Below are 12,950 nucleotides of genomic sequence, written 5' to 3'. Positions count from 1 at the left end.
AGAGATTGAAAATTCTATATATGTCTTAAGGGGTTATACGCAGTTAGAATTTAAAAAAAATCGATTTTTTTTTTTCATTTTCGGAATGTACATATATTTAAGTATATTCTCTGAAAATTTCAAATCGATCCGACAAATATTCTTCACTTCATGTAAGCTGCAAACAACAATTTTTAACTATGCGTAAACGTCTCTTTGAAACTTTAAACGCGTTTTTCTCAAAACGGTATTTTCAAAGTCGGTGATCTCGATTTTTCAAAAACGGCTTAACCGATCGGTTTCGAATTTTTACACAATCTTCTTAGATATGTTCCTCAGGTATTAAGTATAAGGAATAATTTTTAAAAAATTTATTACTATTTTTTGTAACAATTTAGAGCGAAAATTTTAGTCAAAAACAACAACTTTTTTCAAATAGACGCCATTTTGTCAAAAATCAAAATTTTTATTATTCCTTGGTTTTAATACCTGCATTAATCTATCCTTTAAAAGAATCCACCATATTTTTTAATTTCAATAATACAAACCGCCAAAATGGAGATCACCGCCAAACGTCTTTTTTTAGAGGACGTTCAGGAAATCATCTACAGGAGCGGTGCAGATTAATATTTTTACATAATCGACGCGCTATTGTATTCTCAAAAGTTGGCTCTATTTGAATTACCATCACTTTTGTTTGAGAAATAAAAACTGTTTCTAGACAAAATTCATGAAAATACGTCTTTTTCGAGCCTCGCAACTTCGTATAACCCCTTAATATATTATATTATAAATATTTGATTATAACGAAATTAGATACCCTCGGTGGTAAACAATTTAATAACTTCTCGGTGGATTTTTTTACTCGAACCCGGCAAATATTTGTTTGAAAAATTGAACGATAAAAAAGTCTTGATTAAAGGAATAAGAAAAAAAGAAAAAGAAGAAAAAAAAAATAGAAGAAGAAGAAGAAGGAAATCTTAGGCGGTTTTTCAAAGCACCCTGTTATAATACGCCGGGAGAATTTTACCTCCTTCTTCTTTCTATCTTTCTTTTTTTTTTTGTCGATTTTATGATCGACCATTATCGTAAAGCGAAGTAATTCGAGAATTTCGAGAGGGTTCCTTCCTCTGCTCTGCACAAAACTGCTGATGAGTTTTAGGTGCAAAACGGAATGGCGTGAGAAACTACAACTAGGTGGAAATCAAATTTGATTTTTATTACGTTACTTTTACAGACACAGTCATTTTCCTTATTTCCAAAACATATTATTTCCCCAACTCTCCTATTTCCTATTTTATTTTATTTTATTTTATTTTAGAGAGAGAGAGAACATTTTTAACCGACACGAGAGACTGTAATATTTCATTTATTCCCAGTGAAATAAATTTAAATAAATAATATCCGAATACAGTGTGTATGTGTGTGTGTTTGTGATGCAGTGTGGTGTCCGAGATAACCGAGATTGTTTAAAACAAAAACGAGAAATAAAAGGGTTATAGAAAAAGAGATAGAGAGATAGAGAGATAGTGGGAAACGGGGGGGGGGAAGGGGGGAAGGGGAGGGAGAAAAATCGTATTAATTTACGAGTCTGTTATACGTCAATGATTATCGGATGTGATAATTTCTCACCGCTTAATCCAGACTGTTAATAATCCCAGTGCATCGATGCAACACGCTTCAATTCACCTACCTGGAACAAGAGAGAAAAAATTAAAAAAAAAATACAGAGAGAGAGAGAGAGAGAAAAAAAAATGAAATACATAAAAGAGATGAACGATCGTTATGGGATTTTGGGATTTGAAGAATAGTTGAAATTTTCACCGTTAAAAAAGCTAAGTTTTTAACAAACTTTTCTTTAGTCGTTAAAACTTTTCCCCAAAGGTAAATGGAAAATTAATCAATTTTGCAAGTCAATGTAACCTCATTTATTCAACTTGCACAGAGCGAATAAACGTGGCCAGAGTATTTCTACCTTAATTAGGAGATAAAGTTTCCCATATATTTCTCTCTATATATTCTGAATATATATATATATATTATATTTCATATTACATATTCGTAATAAATTAAAAAATAAAGAGTCGAGAGAAAATATGCGAACAATTTGTTCTTTTTCTCGGAAAGTTTTTTTTTACGACGAGTAATCTTCTCTTCCAAAATTTAACTTCGATATCGCGTTGCGAGTATTCTCGACAAAGGGAAAACATTTTCTTTGTTTTTTTTGGTCAAAGAATATTTTCAAAGAATATTTTCAAAGATTTTTTTCAAAGCGAAACTATGTCCAAAGTAACACTTAAAGAAACCTACAAAGTTGGTCAAGCTTTACAATAGAGAGAAAGAGAATAAGAAGAGAGAGAGAAGTATTTTCTTTTTTGGAAAAGTATCTAAAGAAAGTATCTAAAGAAATCTTCAGAAAATCTTCTTCCTTCTTTGACCAATGAACCTAACATTTTATCAAATAATATAATAGTAACCGACCAGGTTTACTTACTTCACATTGTACTATGAAATAACATTGAAACGCATAGTTCTTGGATTTTGACAAAAGAAAGAATGAACTAAACTTTACTTCAAACCTACGATTCGATACACCCAGCCATAAATTTACCTGTTCTTATTTATTTTTAAAATAATTACAATTAACTAACGATCTATCAACCTGTACAAATAATCGTATTAAATATTTAAATACACTTACTTTACTTGCCCAACTTTTAAGAATGTACATGATAAAAAACAAATCAATCTTTTTCATTCTAGAAACATTATTATTTTTTAGAAACATTATTTATATATTAAATTAAATATTATTTTTATTAAATATTATTTTATAGAATAATAATATATATGATAATAAGAATATACACGATAAAAAACAAATCAATCTTTTTCATTTTAGAAACATTATTTATATATATATATATATATATTAATTAAATATTATATATAATTAATATATGATAATAAGAATATATACATGATAAAAAACAAATCAATCTTTTTCATATTCTAGAAACATTATTATTTTTTAGAAACATTATTTATATATATTTATAATATTATTATATATTATATAATATGTTATATATTAATTAAATATTATTTTTATAGAATAATAATATACATGATAATAAGATATATATATGATAAAAAACAAATCAATCTTTTTCATATTCTAGAAACATTATTATTTTTTAGAAACATTATTATATATATTTATAATATTATTATATATTATATAATATGTTATATATTAATTAAATATTATTTTTATAGAATAATAATATACATGATAATAAGAATATACATGATAAAAAACAAATCAATCTTTTTCACAACCTAGAAACATTATTATTATTATTTTGTTGTTCGAAAATTCGAATAAAATTAGAGTAGTAAATCTTGAGATAAATAATTAAAGGAAGATATTCTAAATGAAGAAGAGAAAAGATTTAACAAACTAGAGATACAGACAGACAGATAGACAGACAGACAGACAGTAAGAGAATGGGGGATGGGGGAGGAGGGGTAAAATTCAGCTACAGTTCTCACGGGGTAGAACTTTAATGGTAAAGTTGTCCGCGACTGTCTTCGTGATAAGTTCATAATACGGCAACCTCTCGACTTGCTATTGATAACCGGTGTGCCGTAAACTTTGAAACGACTGCGCATCCAAGCAGACCGAAGTCACGCCATTTCGGTCTAATAGGTTTCATAGTTGTGTGTGTATGTGTGTGGGACTATCGTAGTATACGCTAGACTAAACTTATGAAGTTTCGATTGTTCGGACTTCCTTCCCCCACTCTTGGTATTTTACTCTTACTCTTACTGTCTCTGTCTCTGTCACTTTCGATTTTCTCTCTCTCTCTCTTTCTGTATCTCGAAAATCTCTCATTCACGCACTTGTATGCAAATTTGTTTAATCGTTATCTTACAATTAGTTTATCTTTCAAACGAAATTATTTAACGACGTTTGTTATCATTGGAAATAATATTTGAATTAGTGTCTTTGATTTAAAAATAAAAATTATTTTCTTTTTTTTTTTCAGTCAGATTCTAATATTCTAATATGTATTTTTAATGAGTTTCTATAAGTAAAAGAAAATATATTGTTTATAGTAACCAATTTGGTTTATCAATTTTATTCTATTTAAAAATTTTATTTAAAAATAAAAATTATTTTCTTTTTTTTCGGTCAGATTCTAATATTATAATATGTATTTAATGAGTTTCTATAAGTAAAAGAAAATATATTGTTTGTATTATCCAATTTGGTTTTTATCAATTTTATTCTATTTAAAAATTTTATTTAAAAATAAAAATTATTTTCTTTTTTTTTTTTATCAGATTCTATTATAATATGTATTTAATAAGTTTCTATAAGTAAAAGAAAATATATTGTTTGTAGTAACCAATTTGGTTTAACAATTTTATTCTATTTAAAAATTTTATTTAATAATAACAATTATTTCTTTTTTTTTTCGGTCAGATTCTAATATTACAATATGTATTTTTAATGAGTTTCTATAAATAAAAGAAAATATATTGTTTATATTAACCAATTTGGTTTAACAATTTTATTCTATTTAAAAATTTTATTTAAAAATAAAAATTATTTCCTTTTTTTTTCGGTCAGATTCTAATATTACAATATGTATTTTTAATGGGTTTCTATAAGTAGATGAAAATATATTGTTTGTAGTAACCAATTTGGTTTATCAATTTTATTCTATTTAAAAATAAAAATTATTTTCTTTTTTTTTCGGTCAGATTCAAATATAATATGTATTTAATGAGTTTCTATAAGTAAATGAAAATATATTGTTTGTCTTATCCAATTTGGTTTTTATCAATTTTATTTTATTATATATTAAAATATATTTGTTGTTTTTTTTTCTTTTTCTTTTTCTCTCTAAAATGGAAAAAAAAATTGTCGATTAGAGCCGTGTACATTGCAATGAAATAATTTCCATCGTTTTTAAGTAACGTACGAATTGTTATATCAAGCTGTATATTTTATCGATATAATTTTATTTATTTAATAACGGTGAATTATTATTGCGAAACGTTTATATTAACCAACGAATATTTAAATAAGAATATAAACATTGTTCTAATATCGATAAATGAAATAACGATCATTTAAAATAAAAGAAAAAAAGATATTAATTACAAAATGTTTACAAATACTCTGACCCGACAAAATATATCGAGGAAGAATAAATAATATTCGAACCGTTATCGAAAAATAAAAATAATAATAAAAGAACAACATTCTCTCTCTCTCTCTCTCTCTCTCTCACTCACTCATTCTATCTCGAAGAGCAAATATCGAATCGATTTATTTGCAAATGAAGATCAAGTATATCGTTCACGTTTGCTTGTATGGGGGTACGTCATAAATCATGATCAATCACGTTAGGATCCTTATGTCGATAATTTAATGGAATATGATTTGAGTTACGATCAAAGTTACAAGGGAATATCTTACGTATAGGTTTCTACAACGATTAACATAATGAAAATCAGATCTTATATTTCTTCGTGTTATGAATAATTGATACTCGTTAAAATAAATTGACGTTAACTCGTCGATTAAATTCGTTAGATTGTTACACGATCATCGTAAATATGTAAACGTCATTTGAAATTAAACGATCATTATTTAAAAAAAAAAAAAAAAAAAAATAAAGAAAAAAAAGAGAATACAATTTTTCATTAAATTTGTTCTCTTTTTCTTGAAAAGAGATTTACAAAAAAGGGAGGAAAGGAGGGAGGGAGGAAGGGGAGAAGGGGCTTTTGATCATATCCAAAGGTAGACAGTTTAAGAAAATAATTATTACTGTAAAATTTCTCGTTACATATTCTATTTGGTTATTCACAAAAGCAGAGAAGATTCTTTGGTCTAATTCACGTGGATAGAAACACGAGAAAAGTCATACTTTGTTTGCTTAAAACAAGTACACAAAGCTCTTAATAGAAAATTCATAAAGTTCCTTCTTTGGTTAGATGATAAACGCGATAGTTTCTTTCCTTTCCCTCTCGGAAACGTTGAGTGCTTTTAATTCAGAAACTAGCAAAGTTCATTTTCACGGACAGTTTCAAGCTTCCTTGACGCTTTGCTTGCTTGCTTGCTTGCTTGCTTGCTTGCTTGCTTACGAATATTTTGTTTTATTTTTTTATTTCTCTCGTTGGAATATACGTGCATACACATTTAAATAAGAAGATACGTAATAATACATGTGTAAATTCGTACGCGTAGATCAAAGGAAGGGATATGTCACGAAAAGGAAAGAAAGAAAGAAAAGAAAGAAAGGGTTGCATAATTAAATATTTCATTTTTCAAAAGGTTTCATACGTCGTCTTATTTTTCTTCATTTTGCTCTTGCACAGGTGACATTAGAAATTTATTACATTTCTTATTGAATTTGTACTTTCTTTTATTCCTTTCTTCGAAGTATTCTATCGAATTAAATGTATAAAAAAAAATATAAAAGAAAAGAATAGAATAGAATAGAAAAGAGGAAGAAAGAAACTTAAGAACAATCTACAAGAATAGTCGAAAACGATCGTTGTTATTGGATTTTATCGGGGGTAAAAGAAAGTAAGTAACTGTAACTGTAACTGTAACCAAAGAAAAGAACGATACTGAAAGAGATGTTTACGAGTGTTTACAACAGTTGTGTCCCAAGAGCCTTAAATAATCGGAAGGGAAAAGTGGGGGGGGAGGGAACTCGAAAGCAATCGATGAACAAGAAATACGTTTGGATTGGATACGATTGCCAATGAAAAAGCTCTGGGTCTTTTAATAAAAAAGATAAAGAAAAAAAAAATATATATGAGCCGTATATTTTGAAAGTGGGTTAACTCCATATAACCTTAAATTGAGATATTTAAAGGTTTGCGTTTCAATGCAATTAAAAATATACGTAAAGAATAACAATGAGTTATGTTGCTTAAGTGTATCTAAAGGTGTTCAATTTACAGTTCCTATTAAAATAATGGCAATTATTAAGTGAATAATATGCGTTTTCTTAGCAAGAATGGAGTTAGGCCACTTTCAAAATTAACAATCAGATTCGTTATAAAATTTGAAGGAACCGAAGTCCATTCAACATAATTTAAGATGCTTCAAATTGCGAAAAAACAATACTTATTTTATTTTACATATCTTTGTAACACTTTAAAAACATAAATTATGCGATTCAAAATATTTTTTACAAACATAAATTACAAAAAAATTTTCTACTCATCTACATTTTGCGTATGTGAAAGGGATTTAAAGAAATCGTGATGTTCCGGTGGTATATATCGTAATAAGTCAATTATGTCCTTAAATTTTGCGGTTGTAATTTGTCTTATATTTTTATACAGTGGTGTCAATAAAATATTTTCGAACTTTCTTGGTCTACCCCGACGTGGTATTAAATTCAGGACTTTCAAATTTTCGTTCCCATTCATTGATGTCTTATAGAAAATCTTATTCATTTTTGACAAAACGCATCCAACATATTTTTAACCAGTATATTGGTTCTCCGTTAGAATTCTTGACCCTTTTAAAAATTGCGTCTTCTAATAATATTGTTGATACAAAATCTTCTTGTCTCATTTCATGTACAATAAAGTTATTACCTTTCCGACACTTTTTGATAATATTGTAATACTCTCGGGGGACAAACAGTAAATTATTTTTTTTTAATGCCATTTCTACCACACCAAAATCTCTACTCCTAATGGAGTTAAGCCACTTTCAAAATAAACGGTTCAGTGATTCGACTAACTCTGAAAACTTATGTGTCCAGAATTACCGTAATTACTCGGAATATAAAAAATCTTAAATGCTTTATTGATAGATAATTTGAAGCTGTACATGTTACCGTGGGTAACCGGAAATAAAATGAAAAATGGAGTTAGGCCACTTTCAAAATAAACGGCTCATATATATATAAAATCATAGAATGTAATACTTATAGGGTAAAAAGAAATAACGTCATCATTTTCTACGAACAGAAAACGTTATAGTTGTTACATATTCGAGTCTTACTCGTCTTACGAGTTCTCTTATTAAGTTTTCCTTACTCAATGTGTTAGATTAAGGTGGAAATAAAATGACGTTCTTGAAAAAGAAGATAGAAAAAGATAGAGTGAGTGAGAGAGAGAGAGAGAGAAAGATATGTGTAATGTGAGAGAAAGGAAAGTATTGGATAAATTTCTCGTATCTCTCTACCGGTTTTGCGAGAGAATATGATAGAAAGAAAGAAAGAAAGGAAGGAAAAAAAAATATAATAAAAGAAAAAAAGAATAAGAAAGAGACGATCGATCTTAAGCCGCGTTATTACCTGAGTAACATTAACGCTTATCACGTGCAATCTTAGCGGCCATTTTTCTTTTTCTCCCTTTTCGGTATTTTCATTTGGGGGAAGAGAAAGAAGAAGAAGAACAAGAAGAACAAGAACAAGAAGAAGAAGAAGAAGAAGAAGAAGAAGAAGAGAAGAAAGAAGAAGAAGAGAAGGAAGAAGAAGAAGAAGAAGAAGAGAAGAAGGAAGCTACAGAAGGAGGTAGAAATATCTCACGGAGCTTTCCGCTTGGGCATCAGCATGCCGGAAATCTCTCGTACGCACGATATCTGCCTTAACGCCTAACTATCGTGAGTATGCAGTTGCACGTTCTATCCCTTCCCTTTTCTTCCCTCTCTCTCTCTCTCTCTCACTCTTTGGAAGAGAACCTCCTTGCCCTCTATCTATCTATCTTTCTATCTATCTATCTATCTATCCCTTTCTCTCTCTCTCTCATTCTATCTTTCACTCTTACCCTTTCTCTCATTCGCTATATGTTTGCAGTATCTATGCCTCTCTCTCTCTCTTTCTCTCTCTCTTTGGTATTGCTCTAGGGTATGCATCCTCCTTCGTATGCGCGAGTTTATCTATGTATATGTATATATATATGCCGTGTACTTCGCAAATTAGCACCTTACACGAGCATACAAATAAGCCACCTTCTCCCTCTTCCTCCCCCATCTCCTCTTCCTAACCCTCCACGTGTGTATTTCTCTCTCTCTCTCTCTCTCTCTCTTTCTCTTTCTCTCTCGAGTTAAAGCCATATCTCCGGAGTACGAAGTCACACATTCGCCGGTTTCTCTGCAACATCCACCGAGGGATCCATCTCTCTTTATACTCTGTTGCATTTCCCTCTCTCACCTCTCTCCCCCTCCTCTTCCACCTCTTCTCCTACAGGATTGGGAGTTGAGAAGAAACCGAAGTGAAAAGATAGAAAGAGAAATATATTCTTATGGAAAGAAAAGGGAAAGAAGATTAAGGGGGTGGGGAGTGGGGAGGTGGTAGAGGGGGAGAGGAAGTCTGACCTCCGTACAAGTTTATGGCCGATCGTTAATAGCATTCGCCAGGTTTCGCGGCAAGCAGGAATAATAATAACGGCCCGTTCGCGAAATAAAAAGAATACAAGCTCGTCTTCTTCTTCTTCTTCTTCTTCTTCTTCTTCTTCTTCTTCGGCTTCTTCCGCTTGTTCTTTTGATTTGTTTTTTGGATCCGTACCCACCGGATGTAACTGCAAACAAACCTTTCCCCATGTACAACTTCATTCTTCAAATACGCGCACCATTATTTAATTGATTCATTTTACCTTGAGATTGATTTTCTATTAAATACCACCACGAAAGGAGACAAATTTCAAAATTTCAAACGAATCTTGATAAAGTTTAACGTTCCAGCGAATAGATTCGTTTTTTCTATTTTTTTTTCTATTTTTCTTTTTTTTTAATGTAACGAGTAACACTCAAAGTGTGTGTGTGTGAGAGAGAGAGAGGAGGAAACACATTTCGTTTTTTTTTCAAATCCGACATTTCAATCGAACGTTCAAACCGATCATTAAAAAAAGAAAAAAGTGTTTTTGGGGAGAAGGGGGAGGGGATTTTAACATCGTTCCCTGTAATAATATCGTAGCATCGAAATATTCGCAGAACTTTTCTTGCTAGTATAGAGGAAAAGAGCTTTATTATTATTATTATTATTATTATACGAATCCTTAAAGCCTTTTTCTCGCGTATACGTGAGAATATGTAAATGTGTACGTATGTAAATGTTATGCACTTTTCTGTAAACCGGACCGAGAAGACAGAGATCGCGTACTGGCAAAAATTACGCTTCGTTGAACTTTCCTAAAAGTGCTATTCCTTTCAGAAGGGAAAAGGGAGAGAGGAAAATAGAGAGAAAGGGAAAGAAAGAGAGAGAGAGAGAGAGAGAGAGAAAAAGAGTCAAGGGACGTGTTCTAAATATCTAAATATCGAACAGTGTTCAAAAGCGTGCAAGAACATTCCGTTTGATCTTTAACAATTTTGAAACTTTCATTATTTTCATCCTACCGTATATACAATTTTTCGAACGAATTGAAAAAGAAAAAAAAAGAAATAAAAAAAAAATATATATCATTCTTTAATTATTATTTTTTTATTTAAACATTTGTTTGTGTTTCGTCATATCGTTTTACTTTCAATTACGACAGGCTGATAAAATGGTGGTGGGGAGGGAGTTCCATTATTTTCATCCTACCGTATATAAAATTTTTCGAACGAATTGAAAAGAAAAAAAGAAAAAAAAAAATATATATATATCATTCTTTAATTATTATTTATTGATTTAAACATTTGTTTGTGTTTCGTCATATCGTTTTACTTTCAATTACGACAGGCTGGTAAAAGGGTGGTGGGGAGGGAGTTCCATTATTTTCATCCTACCGTATATAAAATTTTTCGAACGAATTGAAAAAGAAAAAAAAGAAATAACAAAAAAAATATATATATCATTTTTTAATTATTATTTATTGATTGAATTATTTGTTTGTGTTTCGTCATATCGTTTTACTTTCAATTACGACAGGCTGATAAAAGGGTGGTGGGGAGGGAGTTCCATTATTTTGATCCTACCGTATATAAAATTTTTCGAACGAATTGAAAAAGAAAAAAAGAACAAAATATATATATCATTCTTTAATTATTATTTATTGATTGAATTATTTGTTTGTGTTTCGTCATATCGTTTTACTTTCAATTACGACAGGCTGATAAAAGGGTGGTGGGGAGGGAGTTCCATTATTTTGACTTTCATTATTTTCATCCTACCGTATATAAAATTTTTCGAACGAATTGAAAAGAAAAAAAAAAGAAATAACAAAAAAAAATATATATATCATTTTTTAATTATTATTTATTGATTTAATCATTTGTTTGCGTTTTGTCATATCGTTTTACTTTCAATTACGACAGGCTGATAAAGGGGTGGTGGTGGGGAGGGAAAGGAAAAAAAGAAAACAATAAAAAAGTTTAATACGAAACTCGTTTCTTTTTTTTTCCTCTTTTTTTTTTTAAAAAAAAAAACGAGAAAGGCAGATATTGACGTATCTTTGGATTGACACGAAGTAATCAGCAAATTGGATCGAGTTAATTGATTCTAACGCTAGGCACGAAATCGCATCGAGAACGAAATGGTAGAAACGTTGATATCGACGAGGGTCGGAGGTCGTCGTTCGGGGTTGGGAGGGAAGAAAGTGGGTTGCCATGGGGGGAGGAAAGTGGGAGGAACAGGGAGGAGGAAGTGGGGTCGTTGGTTTAGAGGTGCTTTTACGAAGACGATTCACAAGCATCCTCGTAGTCGTAGTCGTCGTTGTGCTACTTTAACTCGCACGAATAGGAGAAAACCGATAGGCACGTTTCAACTCTTCCCGCCCACACGTTTTCTCTTCCTCCCCAATTATTTACATTCCAGCCATAGTACCCCGAGTTCGTGCTCGCGATTAACTTCGAGAGAAGCCGGCCACTTTGTCACCGTTAGATAAAGACGCCTCCTCCTCCTCCTCCTCCTCCACCTATTCTTTTCTTTTCTATTTTTTTTTCTCTTTTCTATTCTCATCTCTTTTTTACTCTACTCTTCTCTCTCTCTACTTTTCTTTTTTTTCTGCTTTTTTTTTTTTACTCGCGGAGACGATATCACGTGGCCATCGATCTTTTTTTTATCCAAATTCCAAAGTTAATCGAGAAAAAGTAAGTCGACCCTCTGTAACCCAATTTCCTTTCTTTTCCCTTCTTCTACTCCTCTCTCTCTCCCTCTTTTTGTGCGGTGGATAGGGACAGCATAAAAGAAATCGTACAAAAAAATATTCGCTAATTTTATAAATACTTACATATTATAAACAACTTTGTACGATATACAGTAAAACCTCTTTTTGTGCGGTGGATAGGGACCGCATAAAAAAAGTGTCGCACTTAGAAAATACATCAATTATTTGCGAAATATAGATGTGAAAATGCTTTCAATCAAATTGAATAATTGTTAGGAGATTGTTTAAATCAGATGAACAGCGTCGCGAAGTCCGGATACATCGTCGTCAAGGAGACCATGTAATCAGAGTTCGTCCACACATGCATATGTACATTGAAAGAAAACATAAAACTGGTAGCAACGCTGCTGAGATTTAGATACCGCATAAAAATAAATCGCACAAAACAAATCGCACAAAAATAAAATCGTATAAAAAAGGACCGCACAAAAAGAGGTCTTACTGTATATTCATATTCATATTCATATTCGTTAGGAATAATATTAGATCTTTAAATGTATGATTTCATAATTACACGCGTTTATAGGATGAATTAAGGGATAACAAAAACAAGGGAAAAAGAAAAGAACAGAGAGAGAGAGAGATAGAATATTGCTTCGTTAGTTAGAATCATTTTTCAAATCTTTTATTTTTTTTGTTCCCTTCCTTCTCGTTTTTAACATCACGTACATCGATAAAACCGAAACGATAAAACGTCGGGGAATGGTCCAGAGCTATTAAAAATGGCACTCATTTTTTGACGTGCCGAGTTTCTCGCATTCCATGCGAACGTGTGTAAGTGCGTACGTTTGTGTGTATATGTGTGTGTGTGTGTGTGTCTATCGAGTTACGTGAAATCG

General features: G+C 30.8%; 1 protein-coding gene and 1 long non-coding RNA gene across 3 annotated transcripts in view; both read right to left on the bottom strand.

Moving 5' to 3' along the window:
- The window catches only part of LOC122518175 (CCR4-NOT transcription complex subunit 6-like), a gene marked incomplete in the record, with an annotated part of 788,395 nt that overhangs the window by 202,312 nt on the left and 573,133 nt on the right, over positions 1–12,950 (bottom strand).
- Positions 1–12,950, bottom strand: part of LOC122518178 — a 287,457-nt gene that overhangs the window by 43,532 nt on the left and 230,975 nt on the right. For both annotated transcript variants that reach the window (XR_006303997.1, XR_006303998.1), the window contains one exon: positions 1,612–1,672. This is a non-coding gene — a long non-coding RNA (uncharacterized LOC122518178). The remainder of the gene's footprint in view (positions 1–1,611; positions 1,673–12,950) is intronic.

This window comes from Polistes fuscatus, unplaced genomic scaffold (assembly GCF_010416935.1).
Source record: "Polistes fuscatus isolate 324 unplaced genomic scaffold, CU_Pfus_HIC Scaffold23, whole genome shotgun sequence".
NCBI lineage: Eukaryota > Metazoa > Arthropoda > Insecta > Hymenoptera > Vespidae > Polistes > Polistes fuscatus.
The sequence above is the reverse complement of the archived record's forward strand: the minus strand, read 5'-3'. Positions and strand labels throughout refer to the sequence as shown.